The following is a 13,790-nucleotide window of genomic DNA, read 5'->3' as shown; positions in this document are numbered from 1 at the left end:
CTACTAAGTGGCATATAATAACAAAAACAGGAACAGACGCAAAACGGGATGCAAATGACCAGAGGAACAGCACGGTTTTTAATGCTAAATGACATGTCTTACAGAAATACAGAAATTAAGTAAATTAAAACTAACGAAGGTGCGCGCATCATCTAGTCGTTCGGATGCTATATCAATTGTTACTTTACAATTAATTGTGGAAATATAAACATCTGTACGGTTTCTAGATATTGCAGTAGCTTTACCTTTAAATGTCAACCGAATAAGAATCCCGTTATTCCCGTCTTCAGCACGCGCAGCCGACTCCCGGTGCCGTGATGCTTCCACTGCCGCGCGCATTCACAAAATGGCGTTCGGCCATTTACGGCTCGTTCTCTCGGGCTTTCGTGGGCGCGCACATATTGAAACGCTGTTGCTCAATGCAGCCACTGGATGGCGCTCCACGCTATTAAACCATCTTGCAGAACTTCATGCACCTAAGCAGTAAATAATGCAGAAGAAGGAACTTAAGTTTAATATCCACATCTAATTGGATGTATGTATGCCTGTTAAATGTGTAAACGATGCTGTTCCTGACAAGATCTCATTTTATTGTTTGTTTCTTGTATCACCACAAGATCACGTACTTCGCTCCGGAATATACGCACCTTGATTTCCTGAAGTAAAGAATGAATGTCATTAGTGAGTCACTGCAAGTGATATGATATTGCCCCTGACAAGGACACATCCATCAAGATAATTTTACATCCCTAGAGCCAACATGACAGAAGGAACACAGCAAAGCACCAGCAGTGATCATGTTAAAAACGAATTTAAAAATGTCTTACCGACTTTACGAAAACAAATATAAAGAATGCTGGCAAAGGGTAATAAACCCTTCTACGCCTGCTTTTTAGGCGCCGTTTTAATAACATAAATTAAAATCTCTGTTATCGGATAGGGTATGGAAATAGGATCACTTTTTAGAAGTACTTCGTGGTTCTTTTTACATGTATGTCTGGTTAGTTGACGGTAAGGAAATATTTGAAGTTAAGGTTACATTATTTAAATACATAATAGAATATTTTGTGTTTAATATTTTTAAAATGTACACATTTAGTCTAAATTAAAAAAATAATGTTTAAAAGTTTAAATTCCATACCAATCACTTGAATAATCTCTCTCTCTCTCTCTCACACACACACACACACACACACACACACACACACGCACACACACACACACACACACACACACACACAGACAGACACCGTTCCAAAATGTCATAAAGTGGCTCAGTTAAAATATTGAGTTGAAACCTACTGGGAATCTGTGGGAAAGCGTTACTCATGAGATAGAGGGTGGACTTAAGTGGTTCTGCCAGGAAGCATGGCCAAGTGTAGCCAAACTGGTATGTGAAATTGTTACAGGCCAAGCAGAATTCAGAAACTGCATTCAGCATTTCAAAATTGAATCGAATCTTTTTCTCTGTCCATTTTTCATCTTGCAAAGAGGCAAACATGATTTCAGTCCAAGTTTTGCTTTATGTGAATATCCCAGGATCTCCTCTATTAAAGAGCAGCATTACATGTATATTATATAATATCATAATAATAATTCTATTGGTTAGCACTGTTGTCTCACACCTCTGGGACCCGGGTTTGAATCTCCGCCATGTTTATGGAGTCCGCATGTTCTCCCTGTCGTCAGGGGGTTTCCTCCGGGTACTCTGGTTCCTGGTTCATTTGTTAATATGTGTGAATGGGGGGGGGGTGTCCTGGGTTATTCCTGGTTCATATGTTGATATGTGTGAATGGGGGGGGCACCCTGGGTTATTCCTGGTTTATATGTTGATGTGTGTGAATGGGGGGGGGCAGCCCTGGGTTATTCCTGGTTCATATGTTGATGTGTGTGAATGGGGGGGGGGGGGGCGCCCTGGGTTATTCCTGGTTCATATGTTGATGTGCGTGAATGGGGGGGGCGCCTTGGGTTACTCCTGGTTCATATGTTCATGTGTGTGAATGGGGGGGGGGGGGGGGGGGGCGCACTGGGTTATTCCTGGTTCATATGTTGATGTGTGTGAATGGGGGGGGGGGGGGGGGGCGCACTGGGTTATTCCTGGTTCATATGTTGATGTGTGTGAATGGGGGGGGGGGGGGGGGGCGCACTGGGTTATTCCTGGTTCATATGTTGATGTGTGTGAATGGGGGGGGGGGGGGGGGGCGCACTGGGTTATTCCTGGTTCATATGTTGATGTGTGTGAATGGGGGGGGGGGGGGGCGCCCTGGGTTATTCCTGGTTCATATGTTGATGTGCGTGAATGGGGGGGGGGGGGGGGCGCCCTGGGTTATTCCTGGTTCATATGTTGATGTGTGTGAATGGGGGGGGGGGGGGGGGGCGCACTGGGTTATTCCTGGTTCATATGTTGATGTGTGTGAATGGGGGGGGGGGGGTACCCTGGGTTATTCCCTGCCTTGCATCCGTAGCTTCCAGAATAGGCCTTGGAGCCACATGACCCTGTATAGCACAAGCAGCTATGGATGTAAGGATGGATGGATTTTTTTGTTATATTGTAAAATATTTTTATACTAACAAAATAGTTCTGCCAACAACAACTGCTGCACTAACTGCTATTATATACTTCCTAATATACTACTATATACATTGTACATACATTTGCATACAAAGTTTCAGTGTTTTATTGGTATATATTAATTCTTGTGTTTTTCTTGATTATTTGTGTAGCCTTTTGTGCAGAGCATTTGTAACTGAAGATTCTGTGTTTTTATTACACTGTATGTACTATTCAGGGGACACACTAAATTACAATGTGCAATGACAATAAAAGGCATTCTATTCTATTCTATTCTATTGTATCAATACGGAACAAGTTTTGCTCATAGAACCTAAATATTATCACTGTCACAAACTTGTTTTTCAGCCTGTTTTAAGAAAGCCTTTGCGGGGATTTGAGTATTAAAATAAAATACCATCTTAGTACTTATCTTAATAGCTTAATTACAATAAGAGTAAGTTGTTAGGGAGTTTGGTATACTTCATGTCACTATAGTATGTCTGTGGAGTTAAATATTCAATAACCTGAAGATTCAAAATCAAAATAATCAAATAATTGTTAGTTTTTTATTGTTTTATTTCCTAAGTTGCTATAATATTCTGTTTCACAGGTCTGGTAATTTGTCATGAATTAGGTGCAGATATTCTGCATTATAAATGCAAATCATTGGGGGAAAACTCATTCCGAAAATACAGAGTCTGTGTTCTAATATCAGAATGTATTGCGCAAAACTGTAGATTTCATATGAGTTGTGCAAAACAGAGCATACATATCTACATATTGAAAAAATACTTAAATTGGGGATATTGACAATTTATTTCGGAAAACAAAGCATAAAAATAATCAGATGCATTTTAACAGATTAACCGTTTGATGTTTTCTCCGTGTCTCCCAGAAGTCTGTGCTGTTTCTTTAGTCATGTGACTGCAAGCACTTGTGCGAACTGGCGTGTGTGGGGCGCCTCCCCCGTGTCTGACGATCGTCCGCCAGTGATGGTGCTTCCAGACAATGCTGCTTTAATCGGCGACACAGTTCAGAAAACAGAGCCTTAGACCAAGGTATCAATTATGTCAATAAAACCCTTGTGTACTCCGTGATGCTCTTCAATTAGAGATTTACCGTCATGGGAGATAACAGCCCAACAGCCCCTGGGACCCTCCTTTTAATTTTATGTCTCACACAGCTCACAGTAAAAGTAAAATGTCACTTAAATCACGGAGGCCGACGCCCAGCATTAAACCTCCTAGTAATCGGCCGTTAAACCCACAGCCATAAACCTCAGGGGAAGGCCTTGTGTCAGTATACAGCAGCATAAGCGAAAATGACACCCCCCACCCTGCCAGAGTTCATTGGCTGCATCACTGTTTATTTTCTAAGTACATGCTTCCTGCCATCAAGATGTTCCCGTTCGCTTTCGATGCCAAGGAGCGAAAAATACCATCCCCTAATCACCGGTGGCGTGGGAGAGACACAACTTGATCATTTAAATATAGAGGCCTATTTATTGCAGGGATTGACTGGATCCAAATTTAATATTGGGGTGTACACGACCCCCTCGTCCCGAAAGGTTCCTACGCCCTGTTAATCCCAGATGAGGGGTCACAAGGTCAGGCCGCATTGTGACGGCTTCAGGAAGACACCTTGCTCACTGTTACTCTGAAAACGCGTCTCTCTCTCTCTCTCTCTCTCTCTCTCTCTTCTGCTGCTCTCCTCCTCCACCTCCCTCGCTCCCCACTTGGCTCTCTCCATATTTTTTTTCCGTCCTCTCCCCCACGCTTCTTGGACGCCGAGCCGGGCCTGGTACCTCTCCCAGGCCTGTGAGCGGTTGGTCATTAGTGGGCCTCGCCCTGCACCTTTCTGTAATCTGAAATGGGCAAACGGCCCACTAATGAGCTCCTTCTTTCCAGAGGTGATGCAGCCCGAATTTGGGACGCCTCAGCCAGGCTGGCTTTGAAAAGGGGCGGCGGGGCGTCCATCGCAAGCGGGCCGTTTCGGTAACCCGGCGCTATCTCTTCTCCTCCACCCCGTCGCTAAGGCGATGGGGCGGCCTGGCATCGGATGTCGGTGATGTCAGGTTCACTCAAACGCCGACGGATCCCGGTGACACGGCTGACGTCCTGTATGTGCCGCGAGCGCTCCGCTGACCCGCTGACCCGCCGTGGTTGCTCGCTACGCGGCCGGGACGCTGTAATTTGAGGTGAGTCTCTGAGCTTTTTGAGGTCACCTGACCAGATCCAGGGGCCGTGATGAAGAATTCCCAGACAAAGGACCACGTTACCCCGGCAACTTCCTGTTAACTGCTTACCCCCCCCCCCCCTGTCCAGTGGTGACTGACACAACACAGACTGTCATTTTTGCATTTTGGACAAATCTTAGCTGGTACTAGATCTCAGCAAGCCAGCCTGCGTACACAAACCAGAACCAGAGGCGTTTCCCTGTAGTTCTGCCTGTAGCTTTGGGTGGCAGTGCCCATTGGAGCTCTTGGGGTGCCCTAAGCCTGTCAGCGCCCCCTCAGAAGCTGGGATTAAAGGCAGCCACAGGGGCGCAGTAGGGACATGGGTATCCTGGGTGACAGTCCCTGTCGTCTAATGGACTGAGCCGCACTGACGGAGCTATGGCTGCATTGTTACCTGTACTGTTGGTCTCTGTGTGGGCTGAAGTCTAAGGCTCAATTAGCTGCATCAAAGAGCATAGATCTGCGTGCCTTCAAACCTAGAGCTGCTATATCCTTATCCAGCCAAGGACATGCAGTACAAACACTTAGCACTTTGCCAGGCACACCGAGGCAAAAGAGACCCCAGCGTAGAAAGAGAGGCAGGGCTCTGCCTGTCTGTCTCGGCTTGGTGGGGGCTTGGCACGCAGCCCCCCCATCCAGCATCATACAGCTGCTCCTCCGAACCACACAGGCAGACGTTTGCCTGCATTGCACAGTGACGAAGGCCACGGCCATCATCTCCCCCCGCCACCATCATCTCCCCCCACGGCCATCATCTCCCCCCACGGCCATCATCTCCCCCTGCGGACACTGAGTCCCATTTTTGTGTTACTGTATCGAACAGCAACAGCAGAGCATCTCCTCGTCTCATGTGAGGCGAGTGATTCCAGCTGGAGTAACGAGTCTCCTCTAATCCGATTTATCTCCCGGACATTTTAAACGGCATTTCGAATTGCACGGAGACATCAAAAGATCTGGCATTAAGCGCTTAATTAATCTGGCAATTAACGCATTTTGACAGCAAGAAAATGCGGTTGAATAAATGAACCTAATGAGAGGCTCTTACTAGCTGCAAGACAAAATCAAAAGTAAAATAATCCACAACACACAGCTGCCTATATTTAATGTTTCCGGCAGTATTTTACTGCGTAAATTGCGGTTCCTCTAAAATCTACATTTAAAGCAGAAATCAGCAGAAACAGTGACCACAGTTATCAGTAAAAGGTCAGTATATGGGCTTGATGCTTTTATGACTCCTGTAATTTGTCCTCACGACGCTCCAGGGCTATAAATGTAATACATCTGTAAATACAGACATTCTCAGCTGCCATTTCCTTGATGATCCCCCTCTTTGTTGCCCCCCTCCCCTAACAGCACGTCTGCTCCCTCCGTTGTCCTTCACCTCGACCTTCATGCCGTCCCCCACCTCTCCCCAGTCTCCCCACCTCTCCCCAGTCTCCCTCACACCCCACACCCCCAGGCTCAAACCACACTTCCAGCCACTACACTAAATATTAAATAAATGTGTCCCTTGTGTTCTGTTCTGTTACTCCATTAGCGAGCTGCCATCTTCTGTCGCTGCTTGTTAGCTATTTTATTTCAGAACCATTGTGCCCCCAGAAACAACAAACCCCTCCCTGCTTGTGACAGTGGTTACAGGTAACCCACACCTCCCAGGTGGTGGGGCACCATGTTCACCTTGGTAAGATATCAGAGTAAGTATTACGTATCGCCAATCGCATCCCTACAGCCCTCTGTCTGCAGTGACATTCTGCCTGTGTTGGGATTTTGCCCTCGCTGTAGCTTTCGGACAGCGCGCGAGAGAGGAACGTCACACTCACGAACGCCTAAGACGACGCTGGCCGCATCTCGTGGACATCCGCTCTACGACGTTGCAGTCCTGCACCATTTTTGACGCAGGGACACAAAAACGGCCGTGGGTGGGTGGGTGGCGAGGCTCTGCGCTTCCTCGCTTCTCCGGAGAGATGATGTAGGGATTGGTAGGGAAATATATAGGCAATAAAAATGTGCCATAATAGTTGATTAAAGTCCAGGTTAAGAGAGAACGGCAAATAAAAAAGTCTGAGTTATGGCGGCTTTTTAAGGCTTGTTATTGTTAGAAGCGACTTGGCGCTGGGTGTGGCCCCCTCAGGGCCTAGCGAGTCACAGAGCGAGGAGGCGCCCATCAATCGCCGTGCGGGGGGGGGGGAGGTTCGATCAGTGGCCGTCTGAGACGCGCATAGACCACAAAGCTGCCATCGGCACGTCAGCCGTGTCGCCGGGTGCCGTGATTTCTGGCCTGCGTGGCCGTCCCCGCTGCTTACGCTCCGTCTGAAAACGAGCGGTAATTAATCGTATCAATTAAAAGCGCCTCCTTGCTTGTCGGCCGGCTTTATGCAGGTATAACTCTTTGTTACCACGATTCACCGCGGCGACACCGACCCCCTCCCTCTCTTGGCCTGTCTGCCATCTCCCGTCGCCTCTCTGCTCGCCGATGCCAACTCGGGGGTCGGGCAAAGCCAGGAGTCGAAACACACATGCCAATTCAAAAAGTTTCTTTTTTTTTTCGATCCCCTCACTTCTCCTTTCACTAGGAGTCTCACAACGGCAGAATCCGTGCAGAATCCGTGCATGCAGATGCGTTTATTCCCCTTCATGCTTTATAATGGGGACAGACCAGTAGACACGTTTTGGTGGCTAAGGAAGAGGGGTTTCATTTAAAGAGGCGGCAAGAGGAGCAAGGGGACGGAGTACAGACATCCCACAGAGCACTGGGAGAAACGGGGGGGGGGGAGGGGATGGGGGGGCACTACCAGTCAGGCTATACAGGAAAAGTACCTGGTGAGGAACAGCAGAAATCTATAATTACACCCTCTATGTTTCACATCTGGCAGTATAAGAATATTACCAGTGTAATCAGGAGCGCCTAACTGGGACCATTAAAATAAACAGTGCCAAAACTCATAATGAAATGAGCTGGAACCGGACAAGAATAGTGGTTCTCAGCATACAGAAATGCAACGTTTCGGGAACGTTTTGCAGCAGACTCATCACAGGCTGTTTTATGTGCACTTTAGCTTTGTGGGCTTGTTTTGTATATGTTCCTGTTATCACTGTCCTGTCAGTGAGGCAGCGGGGGTCACGGGACAGTAAATCCTCTGAAGGAGACAGAAACGAAACCAAAAGGTAATAGGTGACTGGAGTTGAGCATTCTGCACATCCTTCGTGCATGTTTGTATCCAGAAGCACTTTAAGGGAGCGAAGGACACACTGCACAGCAAAGGACGCACTGCACAGCAAAGGACGCACTGCACAGCAAAGAACGCACTCCACAGCAAAGGACGCACTCCACAGCAAAGGACGCACTGCACAGCAAAGGACGCACTGCACAGCAAAGGACACACTGCACAGCAAAGGACGCACTGCACAGCAAAGGGGACCTTTGCAGTCCACAGGTGCGTCAGCGGGAGGCAGGCGGCACAGCAGGACAGAGCACACCCACTTCCTGTCTCTGCAGCAAACGGCTTTAAGAAAAAAAAAAGAACGGTTTTAGGTCACGTCTCTGGGCCACACACAGCGCATAGACGATGATGGACATGGGGGGCAGGTAAGACTAACCAGGGAAAACCAGCTGGCCATGGTTTCTATGGACACATGTGCTATTGTTTCTCTGTTACAGGTGGCTAAAGACAAGGAGTTGGAATCTGAAGGTTGTTGGTTCAGATCCCACAGTGAGTCCTGGTATAGTAGACTGGAGCACAACCAAAGTTACAGCTGGAAACATGATCGCACCCCCTGTAAAAGACAATTACTGTGCTACAAATGTTCAAGTACACGAGTCAATAATAAATACATTAGCATGTCAGGTATATTTTGCTGAACATATAAAAAAAATGAATGAACACAATTTACCTCTCACCTTTTCCTAGCAGAAGAACGAAATGAGAAGTTTTTGACGTTTCCGGTTATTCCGATCAGTTCACCATGGTGCAGCCCCAGATTAGGGCGGGGGGGGGGTGGTTTGCAGGCAAACTGCGAAATGTCATACGCAACGGATGGGGCTTTTCTGCTCGACAAAGAAAAAATGGCGAGACCGTTCTGGGGAATTACTGCAGTGACATAGTGTGTCACATAAAGTGTGTGAGTGAGTAGTCGTGTGTTCAGTTCTGTATTTCTGTCGAGAACAGTCCGAAAAAAAAGAAAACTTTTCCTTATTTTTCAAAAATGACAAATTATTCAGGACATTTCTATGTATGTGGGCAAACCCATTATCTCATTTCTTAATTGTTAACTGATCTACAACAACAATGCGCTGTAGAGGAAGAACATACTGTGTTTACCGCCGATCTTTTTTTGGAGGGCGGGGGGAGAACAACTGAAGCGAAGTATAAACACAGATTATATTGGAGTCCATAAGCGGAATAAACTAGGCATATATGTTGTTACGATTTATTAGATATATTATAATCCAACAAATTTATACGTTGGTGATATGACACGTAGACCGCTTTAATCTAAGTCTCATAACCTCTGACGTCCGCAGGGCGCTATACAGTACCTACCTGTCTAAACAGTTTACGTCTTTTTGTGATGGAAATGCTGTCCGGTTTAGACTTTGATTTGTGTTGCTACCAGATCACGTTATCAGGTAGTCTGGAGCATATAAGTTCTGTAACAGCATCTCTTAAATCCAACACTTTAAAAGTCGACATAATCCTGTCCATTATTTATTTACAAGAGGCGGCATTATTCATTAATCAGAGACAGTCCTGCAAGTCATCGCAGTAATTTACGAAGGACGTGTGTTTCTCCATAGCCTTTCGGAGATCAGAACTTTTTTGGCACGGAGATGTTAATTATATATTGGTGACGAGACTGTTCCTGAAACGCATTCCCATCTGACTTCAAAAATGAAAGCGACTATCTGCTTTATGTCACTGTGTTTACAAAAAAGTTTTGAAGTAAAGAAAAAGTAATGTAACCGATACCAAAAGACACCCAGTAAAATAAACCACTCGCCTGGCTGAACATGCCTCGGTGTCCCGCTCTGGGCATGGTCTGCGGGTTCTGGGGGCTGTGACAGTGATCGTCGAAGTCGTCAGCGCAGACCCTCAGCGCTGACTTTTGGAACAGCGCGCCCCCGTTACGCTGCACCGTCTCGATGCGTGCGGCCCGTAGCCCCGCCCACCAGAAACGGACCGCAATGATTTAGAAGTTCAGGAATCCCACGTGACGTCACCGCGGGGTGATGTAATGCTTCTCTAAATAGATCGTATTGTAATCTGCTCCCAGTCCAACGTGGTTCCTTCTCTAAGAGTGCCGCTTCTCGTCCACACTTATTTGGTAAGTTACTAAAACGGCCGCCTTGAAAGGCAACACTTTTGTTGTTCAAAAACAATGTACAGTTGTTGATTGTCACGTTTATTATCTGGCACTGTACAACTTCATGACAGGATATTAAATATGTCTTCGCTTTACTTTTTCTATATATATTAGCTCAATGTTCATAAACAGTAAGCTGTGTATCTATTTGCGGCGCACGACTGAGCACTTTGGCAGTGTATAATACTGTTTGTTATTAAGTTCGCCAACAGATTGAGCGAAGTTCTGTATGCTGCTTAGATCAGCTTCACCTGAACGTCTCCTCTGTTTTTAAGAAGTTTCGATGTCTCTTGAATCTTTGTTGGAAAAAGGCGAAAAAGAAATTAAATTAATTGAGCGCTTTATTGGCATACGTGCAACTGCTGTATTTGTTGAAGTTCTGCTCCTGGTTAGAAAATGACAATGACGGACTGTCACATACTTGCCTTGAACTGTCAGTTTGAAAGAGTCATGGAAGAATGTCGCGAATTCCCCGCATTGTTTAACACACAGGAGCGCAACACATGGCGTTGTGTTTCTTGTTGGAGCGCACATATTCATGTTTGTGTGTTTATGTACCTGAGTGCGAAAGCAGGTCCGAGGTGTAGCTATCGCTCCCTGAGACCCTCAAATCTACACAAGTTCATCCACCGGCCGGCTTCGTCAGCGTCGCTTTGCTCCAGAAGCGGTGACCGTCACGGTTTGCGTAGCTTTTGAAGTTCGCGTTTGTAAATATCACAGTCGTGCTGTCTTTTTAGTGCAGACTTGCGGCCAGTTCAGAAAATCATGCATTTTTACTGGATTTGCAAAAAATGCCCAAAAACGGATCTTGACTTACTAACAGGTCCAGGTTCAGTGGCAGCTCCTTAAATGTATCCGTGTATTATTTTTGTTTTTACCGCACTTAAGAATTTGTATATGTAGGCATTACGTCATTTTGCAGATCGAAGTATTTGATTGCCTGGAAGATACTCAAGGTTTAAAGGTAGAACTGCCGACAAAGCAGAATCTCGCGCTTAAAAGCCCGTGGGATGAGGAAGGGGATACTGTACAAGTATCACTGATCATTATTTTGTTTATCATTAAAATATCAATCAAATGTAGCTTTTTCATCACTGAATATGTCATAAGTTGTAACACTGCAACACTATCATAAAATTCTGCAAACAGTACCTACAAAAGTTTAACCGACAGTAGTACAGAGTAGCCTAATGAACATTAACAACAACAGTAATAATACTAATCAACGCCGGCAAATTACAGTTTAAAACACTCAAGCGTATAATTACTGATTTCTGAGTGTTTAAGATGTTCAGTTGTATTAGTACCCTATACTGATGTGATCTTTGGAAAAATAAGAATAGTACTACGTATTATGTTGCCAAATTAAAAGCAAAATATTGTTGTTATTAGTGTTATATGTGTAACCTTAAGTTTAAGTTATTTGTTACTGTTGTTGATAATAATGACTTTTCATAGCTAATAAAACAGGAATTAACTTTATTGTTAAAAGAGTTGTTCTGTCGTCCTATAACGCGGTGCTCTGTCACTTAAGACACCGCCGCGACAGGCGGACGGAGCTCGCGCGGGAATGAGTCTCGGCAGGGGGCGCAGTGCGGCGCCACGGGGACGCTTCCTCTGCTCGGCTGCGAGGAGCGGATCGCGAGAGCTGCACAGTCGCAGAAGAAAAGGAACCACACGCCTTGTCATCCTCATGTAATGAAGTATATTAAGAACTTATACTTCAATACATTACCAGAAGTTACCCCCGGCAATATCAATACTAAGTACCTAAACAGGAAGCAAAAACTATTATGCTACCATATTAAATGGACGCACAGTCCGTATACTGCGCTTAAACTAATCTAGTAGCATAAAAACATTTACAATGAATCATGCGGCCAGTAGCCTATTGTTACAGTTATTTCATCTTAATCCTCCAGGTTATGCATCAAATTTATTTATGTACATTTAAATTATATATCGGTATTACACTGAAGTATTCGTTGGTTATGTGTCCAGTTTTTTTTTTATGAAATATTAATTTTTCGTCGTGCTCTTACTAGGTGTGAGTAAATCGAAACTTGCATTTGGGGTTTTCATCAGTGAATCAAAAGGGGGGCTCGGTCCAGATTAAATGTGATGAATTTAGTTTTAAGTTTAGGGCACATAATGTCACTCTGAAGAAAAAGAATCCTGCATGTTTATCCACCATCAAAGAACAATCGTAACAATCGGCGGGTCAAACAGCCACATCGTCCATGGGTCATAATGTTTTTTTTTTCCTGACGTCTTCGTTGATTGTATATAAAGGACGTTAAGGAGAGTGATTGTTGAAATAAGCTGTTTGCTGTTTGAAGTCACGTGTTGGTTTGAATTGACTTGACACTCGTTTTCCAGATTAGCTCATCTGTGAGCTCGAGCTCCGTCTGCTTGTAAAACGCACGAACTTTGTGTACTAAAAGGAGATCTATCTGTAAACCCAGGAAATGCATCCATGGTACAACAGCAGGGTGACTCCTACACCTTTTACTTAAGTATGCAAATTTCAATGTCACGGATATGGCCGACCATCCATCCATCCATCCATCCATAACCACTCATGGAGTGAATCTCTTTAGAAGCACAGAGCAGGAGACTGGGATCATGTCGGGCTGAACAACAGTCCATTGCATCACTTACGCTCACTGTGACATTTACCTAGTTTTTGGATTGTAGTGTGGAAACCAAAATACCTTAGAGGAAATCCACACAGATACAGGAATAACATGCAAACTCCACGCACAGTACAGGCAATGGGATTTGGATCCCTCCAGTTTTTTAACATTGAGATTTTGGGGGTTTTGGACTATTTTGCAGCTTCTTCAAACTACCAGCTGATGGTGACCTACGGCCCGTCACTTACGGCTGTGGATCCCTGCTTGATGACAGGCTGAACTTATACTAGATACTGGCGGTTCCTGAACACTCGCTGTGCGTATGGAAAGTTTCATGCTACCATGCACAGCACTGGTAATGAGCCAGTCCCTTCCAGGACTGAACAAACTACTGGTGCTGCAGGACGACTTGCGGTACTAGTTTGTTCCTGGCATCTTCTTCTCCCTGTCATGCTGCTGGGTTTTATGTGGGTGTCTGGAAAGCTCTTCTGCATCTGGTCACACCATAACCTCTCAGGTCTGGTTCTCCGTCGTCGGAGTGACTCGGGCCTTCCCCGACATCAGGATTCACTTAGCACAAAATGTAAACCTATTTCCTCCACTGAACCAAAACAAAGGAGTGCATCATGGGACCAGCATGTGACGAGAAGGCAGAAAATGAAAAGGCCGGGGTCCGCGGGGCATGTAAAGCCGGCGGGATTTGCAGTCCAGACTCACGTGAGACCCTGTACTGCCAGGTTCATTGGAAGAATTCTGGGGTTGCTGAGTTCAAAGCAGTTACGAGCTGGATGTGAAATTAAGGGCAGTATTGTAAGTAAATAATAGCGCCCCATCGCCACACTGTCCTCAGCATCTCAGGGTAGCCTTCTACCTTCTACAGGTTGTCTCCTCCAAAACCAAAAAGGGGATGAGAAGCAATCACTCCCATGAACAGATAAATAACAAGCTGCAAGCCAGATTCTGATCTATAAGTACCGTATTTCAGGTGGTATCTCATCTCTCC

The sequence above is a fragment of the Paramormyrops kingsleyae genome, chromosome 23, assembly GCF_048594095.1.
Source record: "Paramormyrops kingsleyae isolate MSU_618 chromosome 23, PKINGS_0.4, whole genome shotgun sequence".
Classification (NCBI taxonomy): Eukaryota; Metazoa; Chordata; class Actinopteri; order Osteoglossiformes; family Mormyridae; genus Paramormyrops; species Paramormyrops kingsleyae.
The sequence above is the reverse complement of the archived record's forward strand: the minus strand, read 5'-3'. Positions refer to the sequence as shown.